The 20,623-nt window shown below is 42.7% G+C and overlaps 1 protein-coding gene across 3 annotated transcripts in view; it reads right to left on the reverse strand.

Annotated features, from left to right (window-relative positions):
* The window catches only part of LOC126213477 (neprilysin-2-like), a 614,003-nt gene extending 597,081 nt beyond the window's left edge, over positions 1–16,922 (reverse strand). For 2 of the 3 annotated variants that reach the window (XM_049941253.1, XM_049941250.1), the window contains exon 1: positions 16,791–16,922. The gene's annotated coding sequence lies outside the window, so the exon portion shown is untranslated. The remainder of the gene's footprint in view (positions 1–16,790) is intronic. The other variant, XM_049941251.1, reaches the window with a different exon arrangement.
* Positions 16,923–20,623: the final 3,701 nt, after the last annotated feature.

Consider the following 20,623-nt stretch of genomic DNA (forward strand, 5'->3'; position numbering starts at 1 on the left):
TTCTCTTGCTCTTTCGTAACCACACCAAGAATCTGCTCCTTTAGGGCAAAGTCCGTGATCAGGGTGATCATCTGTGGACAACGTATGAAAGCAGGTGGCCCAATCAGCTTCCCTCATTTCTGTAACATCATTCAGACATGCAGTTCGTCTAATGGACAGTCCATAATAACTCTGAAGAAAGTCCATTTCAATTTCTGTCAATCTGCCTCGGCCAGAGAGAGATTTTCCATCAGATAGCAAGTTTCACATCCCTTCGTAGCTTCCTCTATCTAGCTCCCATTGTCTTTTGCACATGTCCACAATAGTCCAGTTTTGTTACCAAGGTATGAAAATAAACTTCGAACTCATTAATATTCAAAAATGGTTCAAATAGCTCTGAGCACTATGGGACTCAACATCTGAGGTCATAAGTGCCCTAGAACTTAGAACTACTTAAACCTAACTAACCTAAGGACATCACACACACCCATGCCCGAGGCAGGATTCGAACCTGCGACCGTAGCAGTCCCGCGGTTCCGGACTGCAGCGCCAGAACCGCTAGACCACCGCGGCCGGCTCATTAATATTATTGAAAGCCTTAGAGTTTCCATCACCAAGGTACTTCGTATATTTAACGTTATAAACGGGGACCGACCTCTGAAATATGTCGACACAAAACACGACGTTAGCCGTCTACGCGGATGACACAGCCATCCTCGCGCAAGACTGGAAACCGTCGAACACCAATTCACGAATACAGACAGCACTCAGAACAGCCGAGCCTTGGTTGGAGCGATGGCGTATTAAAGTAAACGTCGACAAGTGCGAAGCAGTTCTGTTCACACGCAGACCGAAACTACTGCACAAACACCAACACTGTAGACCGATAACACTACATACACGCCCAATACGTTTCCGAGAGAAAGTCAGGTACCTTGGTGTCTGGCTGGACCGGAAACTTACATGGGGGGACCACATCGAATACGTTGCCAACCGAGCGCACGCGAGGCTCAAACAGCTCTACCCAATGCTCAACAGGGAAAGCACACTGAATAGGAGGGTGTCGAGGTCCTTATACATGACACTGATTAGACCTCTGATGACGTACGCAGCTCCCGTCTGGGGATATGCAGCTCCCACACGACTGCGCCGCCTGCAGATCATACAGAACAAGGTGCTACGAATCGTTAGCAATGCTCCACGCTACACACGCACCGTGGATCTACACCACGAATACCGCCTCGATACCCTCAAGGAAGTATTCAAAAAACACGCCACACGACTATACAGGAACTCGAGACACTCGAACAATCCTTTCATCCTCACTCTGGGAAACTACGATCACAACCACAGGTGGAAACACAAGCGGCCAAAGACACTGCTAGCTAGGGCATAGGCACCTATGGTTAACTTACGCAAACAGCGACAAACGTCGGTAAGCCCCTGCATATCGGCAACACTGACTGGCAACTACCAGCTGCTATTAGAGCCGACCAACAGGCCACAGCAGGGACACCGACGAGCTCGCCCACAGACGCACGAACAATCTGCCAACACTCCCTCACACTGTGCCTCCGGTATATGACCTATCGGACACAAGATCGATAACAAACCTAACTGTTGCAGGTTGCTGACGCTGAACGAGGACTCTGTACCAGAGCCAGCCGCCGAGCAGCACAAACGCACAACGTCAAGGTATCGACACGCATGATACCCACTACTAACAAAGCCTATCCTTGTATAACCTATCGCAGGCAGCAAGACAACCGCTACTGCTCTTGCCGCCCGACCTAACTTTCGCAGAGGTTTTTTTCCCTTGGCCCTTGCCTTGGCACTTTTTTTCCTCTGCCCTACAAACCGCTACCCTTCGTCAGATTTCGACCAATCTATCTCCAGATGAGCGCGTATTAATGGTTAATCCTAACCAGACGTACGCAAACATCGCAGTACCCACATCCTGCGACACCTCACTTTAGTGAATACTAACCTCATGCAGAGATGGCAGTAGACCTTTTGTGTTGGCCATCATGCCGGTGTGGGCGTGCAGGGGCTCCACCTCTACTTTACTTATCTGAAATATGTAGAGCTCCATCACATTCCATACCTCCACTGTAACCACCATAATTCTTACAACACTGACGTTCAATACGTCCTTCAGTGTTACCACGGCGGGTGTGGCAGTACTTAGGTAAGCACTCAACATCAACAACTTTTCCCTTCTCCAGAGAAGTAGCACTTACAACACCATTCAGGGAATGATGTCCTCGACTTTACCATATCCTATCAAGTGCAACAGCAGTGTCCCTGGTTCCACTAATATTTACAGTTTCTTCTACTACACGTTTCATAGATGCTTTAGACACAACCGACAAGGCACCTGAAAGTACTTTTATGTATTTGCTGAACCTAGTGGAAGGAGGAGGAAGGTCTATCAAACAACAAAACGTTTCAGCAGCCTTTTTCCTCTTCCTGTTGCATGCATTGCAAACACTAACTTCAAATTCACGTCGTATGAATTATGCACAATGTTCGAAGTCATTATCGAGGTAGATTTACTGCAGGATCTACACAAAAGAACTAAACCCTTCCTACTACATTATTGTTCAGTTATTTCCAGACAGCCTACACCATCCATTGTTTACATTTCGCTACTTCCTTTATCAAAGAAGATAAGATACCCACATCAACAACAACAACAAATCCACCACAAACAGTATCATTGTTAACACAAAAATTTGAATCAGCAGGATGGCCGAGTGGTTCCAGGCGCTTCAGTCTGGAACCGCGCTGCTGCTACGGTCGCAGGTTCGAATCCTGCCTCGGGCATGGATGTGTGTGATGTCCTTAGGTTAGTTAGGTTTAAGTAATTCTAAGTTCTAGGGGACTCATGACCAAAGATGTTGAGTCGGATAGTGCTCAGGGCCATTTGAACCAATCAGCAGGAGGTGTGTCATGTGGGAGCTTCTACCATGAAGAACTGATACATAGGTTACTTTCAACAGTGTGGCTAGCTTTGTCTGTGAACTGGTTACCTCAGGATTTCCTTTTATTGAATTTCTTTATGCCTGGCATTGTTCGTATTTGTTGTTGTTGTTGTGGTCTTCAGTCCAGAGACTGGTTAGATGCAGCACTCCATGCTACTCTATCCTGTGCAAGCTTCTTCAAGTACCTACTGCAGCCTACATCCTTCTGAATCTCTTTAGTGTATTCATCTCTTGGTCTCCCTCTACGATTTTTACCCTCCACGCTGCCCTCCAATACTAAATTGGTGATTCCTTGATGCCTCAGAATATGCCCTACCGACCGGTCCCTTCGTCTAGTCAAGTTGCGCCACAAATTTCTTTTCTCTCCAATTATGTTCAGTACCTCCTCATCAGTTACGCCATCTATCTCTCTAATCTTCAGCATTCTTCTGTAGCACCACATATCGAAAGCTTCTATTCTCTTCTTCTCCAAACTATTTATCGTCCACGTTTCACTTCCATACATGGCTACACTCCATGCAAATACTTTCAGAAACGGCTTCCTGACACTTACGTCCGGAATACTTTACCAAGGAGTACGCCATCATCATGTAACCATACAGTAAAGTTGCATACGCTGGGGAAAGATTACGGCCGTAGTTTCCCCTTGCTTTCAGCCGTTCGCAGTACAAGCACAGCAAGGCCGTTTTGGTTATTGTTACAAGGCCAGATCAGTCAATCATCCAGACTGTTGCCCCTGCAACTACTGAAAAGGCTGCTGCCCCTCTTCAGGAACCACATGTTTGTCTGACCTCTCAACAGATACCCCTCCGTTGTGGTTGCACCTACGGTACAGCCATCTGTATCGCTGAGGCGCGCAAGCCTCCCCACCAACGACAAGGTCCGTGGTTCATGGGGATTGCACACTAAATATATGTAGCACTTGGGCAACAAACGTTCAGTAACACGTGAACAAACTGCTTCAGCGAAACAAACTAAATGGTAGCAAAGATGATCATTTACAGACGCTAGAAACCTGCACTGTTACCACAACATATCATACGTATAATCGCTGGAAACAGAGAGTTGACAGTTCGTTTCGAAATGATACTCGTTCCTGTAACAGAAATAAGGGGGGCGTGGCGGCATACATGACAGTAGCTTTAAACCGTATATACACTCCTGGAAATGGAAAAAAGAACACATTGACACCGGTGTGTCAGACCCACCATACTTGCTCCGGACACTGCGAGAGGGCTGTACAAGCAATGATCACACGCACGGCACAGCGGACACACCAGGAACCGCGGTGTTGGCCGTCGAATGGCGCTAGCTGCGCAGCATTGGTGCACCGCCGCCGTCAGTGTCAGCCAGTTTGCCGTGGCATACGGAGCTCCATCGCAGTCTTGAACACTGGTAGCATGCCGCGACAGCGTGGACGTGAACCGTATGTGCAATTGACGAACTTTGAGCGAGGGCGTATAGTGGGCATGCGGGAGGCCGGGTGGACGTACCGCCGAATTGCTCAAAACGTGGGGCGTGAGGTCTCCACAGTACATCGATGTTGTCGCCAGTGGTCGGCGGAAGGTGCACGTGCCCGTCGACCTGGGACCGGACCGCAGCGACGCACGGATGCACGCCAAGACCGTAGGATCCTACGCAGTGCCGTAGGGGACCGCACCGCCACTTCCCAGCAAATTAGGGACACTGTTGCTCCTGGGGTATCGGCGAGGACCATTCGCAACCGTCTCCATGAAGCTGGGCTACGGTCCCGCACACCGTTAGGCCGTCTTCCGCTCACGCCCCAACATCGTGCAGCCCGCCTCCAGTGGTGTCGCGACAGGCGTGAATGAAGGGACGAATGGAGACGTGTCGTCTTCAGCGATGAGAGTCGCTTCTGCCTTGGTGCCAATGATGGTCGTATGCGTGTTTGGCGCCGTGCAGGTGAGCGCCACAATCAGGACTGCATACGACCGAGGCACACAGGGCCAACACCCGGCATCATGGTGTGGGGAGCGATCTCCTACACTGGCCGTACACCACTGGTGATCGTCGAGGGGACACTGAATAGTGCACGGTACATCCAAACCGTCATCGAACCCATCGTTCTACCATTCCTAGACCGGCAAGGGAACTTGCTGTTCCAACGGGACAATGCACGTCCGCATGTATCCCGTGCCACCCAACGTGCTCTAGAAGGTGTAAGTCAACTACCCTGGCCAGCAAGATCTCCGGATCTGTCCCCCATTCAGCATGTTTGGGACTGGATGAAGCGTCGTCTCACGCGGTCTGCACGTCCAGCACGAACGCTGGTCCAACTGAGGCGCCAGGTGGAAATGGCATGGCAAGCCGTTCCACAGGACTACATCCAGCATCTCTACGATCGTCTCCATGGGAGAATAGCAGCCTGCATTGCTGCGAAAGGTGGATATACACTGTACTAGTGCCGACATTGTGCATGCTCTGTTGCCTGTGTCTATGTGCCTGTGGTTCTGCCAGTGTGATCATGTGATGTATCTGACCCCAGGAATGTGTCAATAAAGTTTCCCCTTCCTGGGACAATGAATTCACGGTGTTCTTATTTCAATTTCCAGGAGTGTATATGTCATTTTTCATTTGAAACCCTATAATGTATATATCAATGTGATCAGGAAAGAGTATAGAATTTAATAAAGTCATAAAAAATTTCGATTTTTCCACCGCTTGTAAGTACCCTGCATCGTTAAGCTACACTCGTCCCCTCGTTGTCGCCTTAAGTTCACTGCGGTGTATACGCTCGTTGACAGATACGACCGAATGTTGGTGAACCGTGGGAACAGCGCACGAATGCTCGCTGGGTTGTGTCCGCCACCACTAGCTGCGGACTAAAGTGGTCTGAGCAGAGACAGCGGTCAGGATTCACGGAGAAGTGGGTTGCAGCCAACGTGCTTCAGTTGCGTGCGGACGCAGCAGTCTGACCGATAAGATAACAGTCTGGTGTCGCCAAAGCACACAAACAAAGAGTGCTTAATTTGTCAGATCAATAGGCCAGACTGCAGGCGAGATAAGCAAGCTGCCACACGCGTTACTGGATCAGGGAACAGATTCGCGGTGAGTTTACTCCGCCGGGTGGCCTGCAAAACCTAAATGGGGAACCACTGATGTGTAGATGCATAGTAAAACATTTATGATGAAACTTGGGAAGCTGAATTATTTATCGTCACAAAAGAATTACCTGTTAAAGGAATCATGCAAAAATAATCTGTATTCTCGATTTTAACCCTAGGACGCCCAAGCCTTTTTTTCTAACTTGGATGCCTAAGGGGGGGGGGGGGGGGTTCGGCGAGCCCACAGATATTAAGTAAGTTTACTGACGAAAAATTACAACTTTCAAAAGGCATCGGTTTATAAATGTTGTTAATTGTTATAAATACTGGATTGAGTGAATAAAAGATTGACATATTACAATACAAAATACAGATGTGTTCATATACAACAGACTACTCTGAGTCCTCAACTTCAAGGCAAGAGACACACTTCACAACTTTTCTGAATGTGTGTTACACACATGTTTATGACACTGTCCACAATTCTGCTTTGGTTTACTTAGATTGTTGTACTTCTGCTTCTTTGTTTTAGCTTTTCTTACACAAATATGGCACCGACCTTTCCCTGCTGGAGGCTGACTTGCTTCTGTTGTCACTTCTTTGATTTTCTTTTGTAGAATAGTCTCCATTGTTTGAACAATTTGGTTAGATAGCCCTCTTGCATTGGCACTTCTTTCTTCTACCTGCAATTTCACTAGTTCCAGCGCCCTCTAAACTAGCTGAACATCTCATCTATGGTGAGGTGGACCCCTGGTTTATACAGTTGAAAACATCACGGATTGCTGTGAACTTGTCGGCTTCCCTTCTTCGCTGGTGGGTACTTTCGTCATCAAACCTTATGATTGCAATAAGTTCCTTGAAACGTTCTCTTGCCATAATACCCTTGTAAACTGGGGTTGTCCTTATTTGCCCCATATGTGTCAGGATTTCTATGAAGGCATACAATTCTTTCTGATTAGTCAAAGTAACATTTCGCCTAACTGCTTCTTCATTTGAATATTTTACTATAACATCTATGATGTCAGGCGTAAGAAGTAACTTCAAGGCTTCTGCAGGTGAATGGCAAACACCAGCTGCAGTTACTTCTGCCTGCTCTCTTACTGTATTAGCAACAGACCTCCGAGGAATTCTAGGCTGTGTGGTTACGTACCTTCTTCCAGACTTGGCCACAATAACATCCTGATGGTCACTGACTGAAGCTGCGCTATCTTCATCTTCTCTAACATCCACATCACTTTCCCGATCTGAATCTTACTCCATAACACCATCCTCATATTCACTTTCACTCCCCGAGTCAGAATCTTCGTCTAAAATTTCATTCAGAACTCTTTCTAAAGACGAGTCGCGTATTCTTTTAGTCATTTCTAAGTCTGGGTGTGAACAGTAGGGAACTGCACTAACTCACTGCAAGTTTACAAGATAAATAACAGCTGACTGACATCAACAATCACTTCCTCTGAAAGTAAACCGATTATTGTGAATATCAAGAATACCAACCAAAAAGAAACTAACTTGCATTGTTGTAGAGATGAGAAATATGAAATACTACTAAGGGAAATTTCCTATAGCATGGAAGCCTAAGAAGGGGGGGGCGGGTTCGTTGAACCCATAATAAGTTTATTTATTTTTTCTTTCAAAACAGGAATTTTCTATAAAATGTATTGACACAAATGTTTCGTAAAATAGCCAACAAACAATAACTCAAAGGGAACGTGTAGTATGAAAGTTACTTGGGCAAAGGCAGGGGACATAAAAAAATTGTGGGTTCAACGAACCCCCCCCCCCCCCCCCCCCCCCCCCGCCTGAGGCGTCCTAGGGTTAGCCCTTGGCTCACGAGCCATGGTCTCTTCTCACACTGGTGGAAATTTTCAAACTCGCTCTCCAAGGCCATTTGTGGTGGAATGCCTCTACACTCCCCCTACCCTCCTTAAATTGCCAAGCCTACGAGGTTTTGCTGTCGGTTGCGTTATCGCCTTCTGTGTTTGCTGTCGACAAGTGTTGCTGATAGGTGTTGGAGTCTCCCAGACCGCGCCTTTTGACTACGTACCTGTTTTCTTCAGTACGGTACCCTGTAGCTCAAAATGTGTTGGCAGGAATGTGTCATTTTTAACTTTCTCCCAGTTCGATTAAAATTGTTGTCGATCTATGGAGGAAGGTGTCAGCGATACAGATCAAGAAATAACCGAAAAAGACGACCATTTTACATTAGCCAGTGATCACAGTTCTGCTATCGAACAAGAGTGTCATTCAGAGGAAGAACTTAAGGAAAGTTGTGATGGGGACCTGTCTGTTTCTTCAGTGAAATACTTGGAGTGTCTGTTAAAATCGAATGTGTTCTGAGTCGTGATAAGAAAACTCTAGTTCACAGGAATAAGTGTCAATTTGATAGACTTTCTTTTTGTACCTATCGGGTCCAATTTTTGTGCGCAAATGAGTGCTAAAAGGGAACCGTTTGGCTTCGATTACACGATAAATCAGTCAAATCTAAAGGCAGTAAATTCAACTAAATACCTAGGAATTACAATTACGAACAACTTAAATTCGAAGAAACATATACAAAATGTTGTGGGGAAGGCTAACCAAAGACTGCGTTTTATTGGCAGGACACTTAGAAAATGTAACAGACCTACTAAGGAGACTGCCTACACTACGCTTGTCCGTCCTCTTTCAGAATACTGCTGCGCGGTGTGGGATCCTTACCACATAGGACTCACTGAGTACATCGAAAAAGTTCAAAGAAAGGCAGCACGTTTTGTATTATCGCGAAATATAGGAGAGAGTGTCACAGAAATGACACAGGATTTGGGCTGAACATCATTGAAAGAAAGGCGTTTTTCGTTGCGACAGAATATTTTCACGAAATTCCAGTCATCACATTTCTTCTCCGAATGCGATAATATTTTGCTGACACCGACCTACATAAGGAAAAACGATCGGCACTATAAAATAAGGGAAATCAGAGCTCGTACGAAAAGATATAGGTGTTCGTTCTTTCCCCGTGCTATACGAGACTGGAATAACAGAATTGTGTAGGTGGTTCGATGAACCCTCTGCCAGGCACTTAAATGTGATATTTAGATTAAAGTTCAGTCTTGATCACGTTATGTCTGTTTTAATGAGTAACCGGTTTCGGTTTTTTTTATAAAACCATCTTCAGACCTGTGAATAAATTTTAAGAAATACTAGATACCAATCTTTAAATGAATGAAAAAGTCTAATTATGTCAAAATTTTTAACAAAATAAAATAAAATTAGTTATACCCATTGGCTCCTTTGGGCTGGTAGGTGGAGCTCCCCTTGCTGCTGTGCAGTCAACTGATGGTTATGAGTGCTGAGCACGAGCTTAAATATGCAGAGGCTCCGCCTACTTCCTGTCACACTACTTCATAACTGCCAATCAGCGTTCATAATATGACGCCATCGTCAAAGTATAAAAGTAGGAAATACACTAATAACATAAAATTGATTCATTTAAATATCTGATTAACAGATAGTAGTTGTGTCTACAACTTATTTATATTTTGAATAAAAACAGTGAATTACGATGTGTGATAGCTGTGCCCTCTATGGACAACCTTAATACTATTACAGTGCCAGTTACATCAAAGATGTAAAATCCTTGGCGTTGTGGTATATATCGATTATACCAAGTCGCCTACATCACAATTGCATCTTTGTTGGATGCTGCAGAATCGTCTTGTTTTAACTGTAGTTTTTATGGCAATGTTCTTTATAGCATTAAGTTAGCAGCCAATAGTATGTTCCACATTATGTATATCTGATTAACTGATGAGACTGCTGATGCAGCATATTTTACATACATTGCTTTTGCCATGGGTATAACTAATCTTATATTTTAAAAAACAAAAGAGTAGATGCTTTTATTATAAAATTTCATCAAAAAGGTCATAATAATATTTTTCGCGAAAATCTAATTGTTCATTGAGCAGCATTGATGATTTCGTTTTCAAATGAGCATATATCTCGATTTCTTCTAGGATATTCATAAGTAAGCCTTTATTTGCATAATGAAGAACTTGTAAATTCTGTTGTACTGTCCCCTCAGCATGATTATTGAATGTTATATGATGACCAAAAACAGACTTTGTTCGTGAGGTACCTGACGTATGTTCTTTGTACCTTACTGCAAAATTTCGACCTGTTTGGCCGATATATATTTTCTCACAGTCTCTACATTGGATCTTGTACACTCCTGATCTGGTAGATTTTCCATTATCTTTATTTACGGTATGTCTTAATTTTTGTTGTAAAGTATTGTCAGTTGTAAATGCTATTGTTATTCCAGAATTTTTGAATAAGTTAGTGATTCTATCTGATATGTTTCCCATATATGTCATCTTCATATATTTTGGATTACTTATTAGTGGAGTACTTTGTGATTGTTGTACTTTATTAAAAATGATATCTACCTGTCGTGTGTCGAAAGAATTGGTTTTTGCAATTTGTTTTAAGATGGTCATTTCCTTTTTGATCTCATTAGCTTCTAGCGGTAATTTTAGTATTCGGTGTATCATAGACTTAAAAAATGCTTTTTTATACTTGTCAGGATGACATGATGTAGCATTAATAATAACATCAGTGGTTGTAGGTTTCCTGTATATGGTGAATAAATGTTTCCCGTTGTTATTAGTTATAGTGAGATCTAGGTAGTTAATAGATTTTCGATTTTCATGCTCAACTGTAAATTGTAACTTTGGATGCATAGAGTTTAATTTTATAGCAAGTTTCTCAATTTCGTCTTTTGAACCATTATAAAGTAATAATGTATCGTCTACATATCGCTTGTAATATATGATTTTATTTGCGATATCAGGGTTATCGCAAATAAAATCATATATTACAAGCGATATGTAGACGATACATTATTACTTTATAATGGTTCAAAAGACGAAATTGAGAAACTTGCTATAAAATTAAACTCTATGCATCCAAAGTTACAATTTACAGTTGAGCATGAAAATCGAAAATCTATTAACTACCTAGATCTCACTATAACTAATAACAACGGGCAACATTTATTCACCATATACAGGAAACCTACAACCACTGATGTTAGTATTAATGCTACATCATGTCATCCTGACAAGTATAAAAAAGCATTTTTTAAGTCTATGATACACCGAATACTAAAATTACCGCTAGAAGCTAATGAGATCAAAAAGGAAATGACCATCTTAAAACAAATTGCAAAAACCAATTCTTTCGACACACGACAGGTAGATATCATTTTTAATAAAGTACAACAATCACAAAGTACTCCACTAATAAGTAATCCAAAATATATGAAGATGACATATATGGGAAACATATCAGATAGAATCACTAACTTATTCAAAAATTCTGGAATAACAATAGCATTTACAACTGACAATACTTTACAACAAAAATTAAGACATACCGTAAATAAAGATAATGGAAAATCTACCAGATCAGGAGTGTACAAGATCCAATGTAGAGACTGTGAGAAAATATATATCGGCCAAACAGGTCGAAATTTTGCAGTAAGGTACAAAGAACATACGTCAGGTACCTCACGAACAAAGTCTGTTTTTGGTCATCATATAACATTCAATAATCATGCTGAGGGGACAGTACAACAGAATTTACAAGTTCTTCATTATGCAAATAAAGGCTTACTTATGAATATCCTAGAAGAAATCGAGATATATGCTCATTTGAAAACGAAATCATCAATGCTGCTCAATGAACAATTAGATTTTCGCGAAAAATATTATTATGACCTTTTTGATGAAATTTTATAATAAAAGCATCTACTCTTTTGTTTTTTAAAATATAAGATTAGTTATACCCATGGCAAAAGCAATGTATGTAAAATATGCTGCATCAGCAGTCTCATCAGTTAATCAGATATACATAATGTGGAACATACTATTGGCTGCTAACTTAATGCTATAAAGAACATTGCCATAAAAACTACAGTTAAAACAAGACGATTCTGCAGCATCCAACAAAGATGCAATTGTGATGTAGGCGACTTGGTATAATCGATATATACCACAACGCCAAGGATTTTACATCTTTGATGTAACTGGCACTGTAATAGTATTAAGGTTGTCCATAGAGGGCACAGCTATCACACATCGTAATTCACTGTTTTTATTCAAAATATAAATAAGTTGTAGACACAACTACTATCTGTTAATCAGATATTTAAATGAATCAATTTTATGTTATTAGTGTATTTCCTACTTTTATACTTTGACGATGGCGTCATATTATGAACGCTGATTGGCAGTTATGAAGTAGTGTGACAGGAAGTAGGCGGAGCCTCTGCATATTTAAGCTCGTGCTCAGCACTCATAACCATCAGTTGACTGCACAGCAGCAAGGGGAGCTCCACCTACCAGCCCAAAGGAGCCAATGGGTATAACTAATTTTATTTTATTTTGTTAAAAATTTTGACATAATTAGACTTTTTCATTCATTTAAAGATTGGTATCTAGTATTTCTTAAAATTTATTCACAGGTCTGAAGATGGTTTTATAAAAAAAACCGAAACCGGTTACTCATTAAAACAGACATAACGTGATCAAGACTGAACTTTAAATATAACAATTAATTGATCACTGTATTCCAGAAATGTTTACCAAAACTTAAATGTGATTTGCAGAGTATCCATGTAGATGTAGATGTAGATGAAACGTTGGAATTTAGTTTTATTTGGAAATCTATTTGCTGCGGAGATTGTAGAATTTTTCAGAATGTAACATTCAGTACTCCAACAGTCTGTGTATGTGTACTATTTAACAGTAATAGTAGTGGGATGGTATTCTGCCTTACGGCAGGTCTTGTCATGGGTTAAGCCTCTTCCACTTTTGTCTCTCCACAGCCAGTCTTTTCATTTTTGAGTACTTGTCTCCTTTCATATTGTCCAGCATTTGATGCCTTCTTTTTCATCTTCCCCTTTTTCCCACCACAATTCATTCTATTCCTTCCTTCAATAAACAGTCCTCCTCTAACAACGTCCAATCCAGTTCCGTTTTCACTTTCTGATGACTTCCATCATGTTTCTTTCTTCTGCAACTCTTCTTAATACTTCTTCACTCCTTACTCGGTCTTCCCATTTCACTTTTTCCATTCTTCTCCATATTCACATCTCTAGTGCCTCTAATCTTCTTTCATCTTCCTTCCTCAATGTCCATGTCTCCGCACCATACAGTGTAACGCTCCAGATGTAACATTTGGTCAAGTCTTTTCCTCAGATCTTTGTTTAGTGGTCCACAAAGTAATTTCTGTTTCCTCTTGAATCCTTCTTTTGCCATTGCAATTCATTTCCTAATTTCTGTTGAGCAATACATTTCAATAAATTGTTACACATCCCAAGTAATTGAAGTTATTCACTTGCTCAGTTTCCTCTCCCCCTATTTTCATACAGCATTTTCTCTCCTTTCCTCTGATAACCATGCTTTTCGTTTTCTTCTTGTTAATATTGATTCCATATTAGAAGAATATTTTGTGTTTGGATCATCTAACATTTATTACATCTCTCGTGCACTCTCTGCCATCACAACCATATCGTCTATTAATTAATTTATTATCTATTTAAGAAGCCACACAAAATTATGTGCATTTGTGTGATAAATAGTATAATGCTGCAGGCCTTATTTAGTGCAATAAAATAAACTACAAGCATTTAGACAACACTTAAATCGGGTTCCTGGGTTCGATTCCCGGCGGGCTCAGGGATTTTCTCTGCCTCGTGATGACTGGGTGTTGTGTGATGTCCTTAGGTTAGTTAGGTTTAAGTAGTTCTAAGTTCTAGGGGACTGATGACCATAGATGTTAAGTCCCATAGTGCTCAGAGCCATTTGCACCATTTTTTTGAACAACACTTAAATAATTGTAAAAATAGATGTTATATAACTTAAAAATTTCAAATGATTTTTGCCTTAAATCTCGGTTCAAACATAGGTGTCCCAGAGACCCCACCTTTGTGGTATACGTTAAGGCGCGTTTACATTGAGCTCAGAAAATGTTTTTGTTCGGAACATTGTGTTTAACTTGTTCCCTCAACATGTCGGCAGCATTGTTCGTTGTTCGCATTCCCGTTTACACTAGCGACCAACATTTCTACGTATTCGCATTGCCCGCATCTCGTGGTCGTGCGGTAGCGTTCTCGCTTCCCACGCCCGGGTTCCCGGGTTCGATTCCCGGCGGGGTCAGGGATTTTCTCTGTCTCGTGATGGCTGGGTGTTGTGTGCTGTCCTTAGGTTAGTTAGGTTTAAGTAGTTCTAAGTTCGAGGGGACTGATGACCATAGATGTTTAGTCCCATAGTGCTCAGAGCCATTTGAACCATTTTTTTATTCGCATAGCCTGCTACAGTGAACTGATAGGTTACTTTGTGTATTCACATCAAGAGATACGCTATGTCAAGTGAAGGGGAAGAATTAATGTCATTTGGTGCTGCATTAATAATACTTAACGAAATAAACAGACGAAGAAAGCGATGTAGTCGTCGTCGGTGGACCAAAACATACTATAGAAGACGTGGCGGTAATGACATGCTTTGTGAGCTGAATTTGGAAGACGGTTCTGGCTTTCGCAACTTCAGTAGGACGTCGCCGTCAGAGTTTGAAATGTTGTTGAATATTATGGGACCAGTTCTTTCAAAGAAAGACACAAATTTCAGAAAAGCAATCCCTGTGAACCAAAGACTTGCTGTTACTCTTCGCTTTCTGGCATCAGGAGACTCCTATCAAAGCCAGCCATATCTCAAATAGTTCCAAATAGTTCCATATCATCCAGGAAACATAGTTATTTAAATTCAAACCACTTCGTTTCGTAAAGAGTGTCAGTACCACATCCAGATTTTTTTACTTTCCTCTATTTTTCTTTTCTGTCGCCGGTACTGAAACAAGAGATTTAATTTTTTTGTCCACGTCACTGCTGCAAGTGCCAAGCGCCGCAGCAACTTCTTGTAATGAATCATGTTTGATTTTAGTATATTTGTAACCTGCGCAACGTACATTCCACAGGTACTCCTCTGCCTCATAGAGCGACATCAGCTCGAAAATTTTCTCTCGTGACCTCTCCATTTCAAATAAAAATGAAGGGACATAAAATAAACGCACCACTACACTCCAGAAAAGTTCGGAGTAGGCATTACAATCCATGGAGAAGAAAAGCTAACGAAAAGAATATATAAAGTAATGAACAGAACTGAGGAAAGTACTTAATACAGAATATTTGGCTTCAATAGCTGCATAACGAAATAAATAAAATAAATAATAATGGAGGTCCCGAAAAATGATTGACGAGGAATTTTGGTTGAGATGGCCGGATAACGAAGTAAATAATGGAAAAGATCTTTCGATGCGAGCTCTGATTTCCCTTATTTTATCGTGGTGATCGTTACTCCCAATGTAGATCGGCGTCAACGAAATATTTTCGCATTCGGAGGAGAAAGCTGGTGATCGAAATTCGCGAGAAGATTCCGCCGCAACAAGAAACGCCTTTGTTTTAGTGATGTCGACGCCATTTCTTTATCATTTCAGGGACACTCCCTCCTCTGCTTCGCCCTTCTTTGAACTTTCTCTATGTACACCGTTAATTCCATCTGGTAAGGACCCCACACCTCGCAGCGGTATTGTAAAAGAGGGCGGACAAGCGTAGTGGGTCTGTTACATTTTCTAAGTGTCCCGCCAATAAAACGCAGTCTTTCGTTAGCCTTCCCCCACAACATTTTCTATGTGTTCCTCCCAATTTAAGCTGTTCTTAATAGTAATTCCTAGGTGTTTAGTTGAATTTACGGCTTTTAGATTAGACCCATTCATCGTGTAACCGAAGTTTACCGCGTTATTTTTAGCACTCATGTGAACGACCTCACACTTTTCGTTGTTTAGGGTCAACTGACAATTTTCGCACCATTCAGATATCTGTTCTAAGTCGTTTTGCAGTTTGTTTTGATCTTCTGATGGCTTTATTAGTCGATAAACGACAGCGTCATCTGCAGACAAACTAAGACGGCTGCTCAGATTGTCTCCCAAGTCCTTTGTATAGATAAGGAACAGCAAAGGGCCTATAACACTATCTTGGGGAACGCCAGAAATCACTTCTGTTTTAGTCGATGGGGTCCTTACCAGATAGGACTGACGGAGTAAAAAATGGTTCAAATGGCTCTGAGCACTATGGGACTTAACGGCTATGGTCATCAGTCCCCTAGAACTTAGAACTACTTAAACCTAACTAACCTAAGGACAGCACACAACACCCAGCCATCACGAGGCAGAGAAAATCCCTGACCCCGCCGGGAATCGAACCCGGGAACCCGGGCGTGGGAAGCGAGAACGCTACCGCACGACCACGAGATGCGGGCATGACGGAGTACATCGAAAAAGTTCAAAGAAGGGCAGCACGTTTTGTAGTATCGCGAAATATGGGAGATAGTGTCACAAAAATGATACAGGATTTGGGCTGGAAATTGTTAAAAGAAAGGCACTTTCCGTTGCGACGGAATCTTCTCACGAAATTCCAATCACCAAACTTTCTCGTCCGAATGCGAAAATATTTTGTTGACACCGAGCTACATAGGGAGGAACGAAGACAAAATAAGGGAAATCAGAGGTCCTACGGAAAGATACAGGTGTTCATTCTTCCCGCGCGCTATACGAGATTGGGATAATAGAGAATTGTGAAGGTGGTTCGATAAACCCTCTGCCAGGCACTTAAATGTGATTTGCAGAGTATCCATGTAGATGGAGATATTTATTAAGTACTTACTTGAGTTGAGCGTCTGGATGTAGCGTCGGCAGTGCGGCGATGGGAAGCGTAGAGGCGTAAAAGTTCCGCGCGGTTCGGCAGAAAACACCGGCACAGACACAACACAGCACAACACGACACGACACCGGTCTGTGTACCCACAGCTGGGCTGAAACACTCGCGAGGGAACCTCGCCTCACCGATAGCGGGCAAGTGAAGGCGAGGCAGCGGTTGCCCGGAACACGGTATGTGCCAGACTGGCGATCTGTGGACGGCTTCTCCTCCTACTGACACAAAAAGACGGCCAGACACACCAACACCAACACACAGACACCGCCGCGCGCGTGTGTGTGCGAGGCTCAGGCGGTAGTGACGTAGCGGCGTGCCAGGGCGTATTAATAGCGGTCGCACATGTGGCGAGAAAAGGGTCAACCGGGCCGCAGATAAGCGCCCGAGATACGATAAAGCGGCCAGCAGCAGAAATCACAAAGGAGTGGGCTGCGTGTGTGTGTGTGTGTGTGTGTGTGTGTGTGTGTGTGTGTGTGATGCCGGCAGCTCCTGTTGTCGCGAGTTACGCAGCAGCTGTGTGACGTCATCTGACATCAGTAACGTTGTTGCTGCTGTGGTCCGGTGTACCTTAAAACACTAAAAGTACCGGACTTCACCGTACCCTTAGTGGTACCATGTGGGTAATTTTTGACTAGAGATGGGTAGTTCGCGAACGAACGGGTGCAAAGGAACGGTTCACCAAGATGAACGAAAGGACCGAGGAACGAATTCCAAGGAACGATCGGTTCATAGTTCACTTCGGTCGCGGCGGTCTACTTATAGTTCCGGGGAACGAGGAACGATCGGTTCGTAGTTCACTTCGGTCGCGGCGGTCACTTCGGCAGTTCTCGTTCGAGCCTCGATCGCGTGCTCGTCTCAGTCTCGGTCTCCCTCGGCCGCACTCGTCGTTCTTCGCATGACCACCTGTCTCAGTTCTACTGCCGGCTGCTCCTAGTTAGTTCAGTATCCAGTTGCTCGTTTCGTTCACTGCGCTCGCACATTTTACGTGCGTTCCAGACTGTTCTTGCGCTTGGGTCTGGCTAGTCAGCGTCCACGACCGGTGATCAAAAAGTATTTTATAGTTACGTAAATTACATAAAAACTACGTTGTATCTAATAGGTACGTCTTTTCAGGTAACAAAAGGGCGTATGAGCTCACTTTATTATATCGATGAACAGCAGAAGACATAACAAGGCAAGTTTTTTTTGGTATTCATATATTTTTTGGTTTCATCGACTTGATTTAGCAGCTAACTTTCAATAATTTGCTTAATTTTTAGTGTAAGAAAATTCATATAAAACGATTTTCGTGTATCCTTCATATACAAAACATCACACTTAGGAAGGCTCTAATTATTTTTAAGTTTGGTTGTTTCCAATTTGCATTACCTGCTAGTTTGGTTTCTTTAAAAAAAATTGGGTTGTCGGTCATTTTGGCTCAGTAGGAAAAGCGGTCGTGCGGTAGCATTCTCGCTTCCCACGCCCGGGTTCCCGGGTTCGATTCCCGGCGGGGTCAGGGATTTTCTTTGCCTCGTGATGGCTGGGTATTGTGTGATGTCCTTAGGTTAGTTAGGTTTAAGTAGTTCTAAGTTCTAGGGGACTGATGACCATAGATGTTAAGTCCCATAGTGCTCAGAGCCATTTGAACCATTTTTGAAAAGCGGTGCCTCTCCATTTGAAAACACATAAATTGCCATAAAATCGTATTTACTTATTATCTCAAAAACATTTGTTTAGAAAGAGCTTTCAAACCAAAAACTTTATTACTGCGAACTTTATTATTATTATTATTATTGCTGCATTAACTTTCATAATGCAACATATAACCTAATTTTTACTAAGCGTGTGACGCAAGTATGAGACAACCACATTTTATTTTATGCTTCCATAAAGCCTCTACTTCGCCTACGAACTCAGAGACAACATGAAGTATACATAGGGCGTAAACGATTATTGATTACAACGTAGCATAGCTATGTAGTGGAAGTCGAAACGAAGAATTTTATACAAGACACTTGCGGCCTATTAAGTTGGGAAACAGCCAACAAAAGGTTTGTCTGTCTGTTGTATCTGCTCGTACGGGCAACACATCGTCCGTAATTGGCGAGCAGCCCGTACTCGGGGCCGGTTTTCCGTGCGCCACCCTGTATGATTTCCCTGCGATCAGCCACACGAGGCTACAGTAGGCTAAACGAGAGGTTCTGCAGAATCACAGAAATCACTTCTAAAAGTGTGTAAGAATTCTGTAATGAATAAAAACTCTATACTCCAGGGGGGAGGCAAGTGCCCCCTCTTGGTGCCCTCCATCCTTCAGTCACCTACACTACTAGTTTTCAGTTTTTCATAAGAACCATATACCAAGCACAAATGAACGGTGAACGAGATAAAACGAACGGTTCCCAAACAAGAACGATCGGCAGTGAACTAGTTCCCAAGGATGAACGAGTTTGCCCATCTCTATTTTTGACCCACAGTAGAAAACCACCGTTTTATCCGCATTTGGATGGTGTTTTGAGCGTCTTCATGCTGACTATTAGATAACATTAGATTAGTACTGGTTCCATGCATCATGAATACGACACTTCGTATTGATGTGGAACGTGTCAGGTTAATAAAAGGTCTCTATAGAAGATATTACATGACAGTTAACATTTTTTTTTTTTCAGAAGTAAACTTTTTGTATTTTAAATTTTACAGAAATCTTCTTTACAACAAGCAAGTAAAACCAATGCTGCCATATCACCCGGCGTGATAGTATGGGGTGCCACTGGTTACACGTCTCGGTCACCTCTTGTTCGCATTGACGGCACTTTGAACAGTGGACGTTACATTTCAGATGTGCTACGACCCGTGGCTCTACCCTTCATTCGATCCCTGCGAAACCCTACATTTCAGCAGGATCTACATCTACATCTACATGATTACTCTGCAATTCACATTTAAGTGCTTGGCAGAGGGTTCATCGAACCACAATCATACCATCTCTCTACCATTCCACTCCCGAACAGCGCTCGGGGAAAAACGAACACCTAAACCTTTCTGTTCGAGCTCTGATTTCTCTTATTTTATTTTGATGATCATTCCTACCTATGTAGGTTGGGCTCAACAAAATATTTTCGCATTCGGAAGAGAAAGTTGGTGACTGAAATTTCGTAAATAGATCTCGCCGCGACAGAAAACGTCTTTGCTTTAATGACTTCCATCCCAACTCGCGTATCATATCTGCCACACTCTCTCCCCTATTACGTGATAATACAAAACGAGCTGCCCTTTTTTGCACCCTTTCGATGTCCTCCGTCAATCCCACCTGTTAAGGATCCCACACCGCGCAGCAATATTCTAACAGAGGACGAACGAGTGTAGTGTAAGCTGTCTCTTTAGTGGACTTGTTGCATCTTCTAAATGTCCTGCCAATGAAACGCAACCTTTGGCTCGCCTACCCTACAATATTATCTATGTGGTCTTTCCAACTGAAGTTGTTCTTAATTTTAACACCCAGGTACTTAATCGAATTGACAGCCTTCAGAATTGTACTATTTATCGAGTAATCGAATTCCAACGGATTTCTTTTGGAACTTGTGTGGATCACCTCACACTTTTCGTTATTTAGCGTCAACTGCCACCTGCCACACCGTACAGCAATCTTTTCTAAATCGCTTTGCAACTGATACTGGTCTTCGGATGACCTTACTAGACAATAAATTACAGCATCATCTGCGAACAACCTAAGAGAACTGCTCAGATTGTCACCCAGGTCATTTATATAGATCAGGAACAGCGGAGGTCCCAGGACGCTTCCCTGGGGA

The sequence above is a fragment of the Schistocerca nitens genome, chromosome 11 (genome assembly GCF_023898315.1).
Source record: "Schistocerca nitens isolate TAMUIC-IGC-003100 chromosome 11, iqSchNite1.1, whole genome shotgun sequence".
NCBI classification, from domain to species: Eukaryota; Metazoa; Arthropoda; class Insecta; order Orthoptera; family Acrididae; genus Schistocerca; species Schistocerca nitens.